A 1,278-nucleotide genomic window follows, 5' to 3' on the forward strand; every position below is an offset into this window, starting at 1 on the left:
TCGACGTGGCGTTCCGCGACGCAGGGTGCGGGCCGGCGCCACGTCCAGGGGGCGGGGCCGCGGCCGCAGCGCCCCCTAGAGGCTGGGGGGACGCCGGGAGGACAAGTGGAGCAGGTGCCACTGCGGCTTCCTTTGCAGCGCCCCCCAGCATCGCGGGGAAATGTAACCCCTCCAAGGTGCCCTGACAAACAAGTGGAGCAGGTGTCCGTGCAGCCCCCCCCAGCATCGTGGAGCAGTGCAACTCCTGCACCCCTCCAAGCCAGCCTGGGACAGGGGCCCTAAGCCTGCGGAAGGGCACGTGAGCATGAAACCTGGCAGAAAAACATCTTTGTTGTTGTTGTTGCAATTTCTCAGCTTAATAAAAGGTATCCTCTCCAAGCTAAGAGTTTTGCATTTCTTATCCCAAATGCATTTCTTATCCCGAGTGCAACTCCTGCACCCCTCCAAGCCGGCCTGGGACAGGCGCCCCTGGGCGCCTTCTTCACTCTGGCTGTAGCCGATGGAAGAGCTGGAGGAGATGTGGCAGGGGGCAGGGTCTTTAGGTGAATCCGATCTCGTTGGAAAAATCCTTTCTAGCGAGATTTCGGGCATGCCCTCCCTTCATTGAAATGAAACACATTTGGGATAAGAAATGCAGAACCCTTGGTTCGGAGAGGATACCTTCTATTAAACCGAGAAATTGCAACAACAGCAAAAAAGATTTTTCTGCCAGGTTTCAGGCTCGTACACCCTTCCGCAGGCTCAGTTAAAGATGGTTAAAAGTCCTGAAAGTCAATAAACTTTGTTTTGGCACAGAGGAAGCGGAAGGTGGAAGTGCGTTCCTCTGGGTCTGTGAGAGGAAGGACGAGAGGCAGGCGAGGTGCTTTGGGGAGATGGAAGAGAAGATAAGAGTGCCTTTGATCTTTAGCCAGGGTTCATGTTCAAAAGGCCGTTGCTGTCTAGGCTCTTTCCTGGTGGTGCGGGAGACAGCACATCTGTCTGCAGAGGGAGTTTATTTGTATTGTACAGCACATTTGATGACTGGGTTACCTGCCTGGGTTTCATAACATGCTTTGTTGTAGCAGCGTAAGCAGGCTGTCTCTTCTTTAATACCCCTGCCAGGAACGGATAATACTTTTCTGATTCAACCTGCACTTCAGACTACTAATGCTTTGCGTGTTATAAAGTGGTATGGATGATTTCACCGGTCAGACGACAGTTACATCCTACATACAGTTACATCCTGAGCCTGTTTTGGGAAGGGCAGCACAAGAAAAATCATCTCTATTACACTGAGGT

The sequence above is a fragment of the Gavialis gangeticus genome, unplaced genomic scaffold (genome assembly GCF_001723915.1).
Source record: "Gavialis gangeticus isolate Ggan-Ray unplaced genomic scaffold, GavGan_comp1, whole genome shotgun sequence".
NCBI lineage: Eukaryota > Metazoa > Chordata > Crocodylia > Gavialidae > Gavialis > Gavialis gangeticus.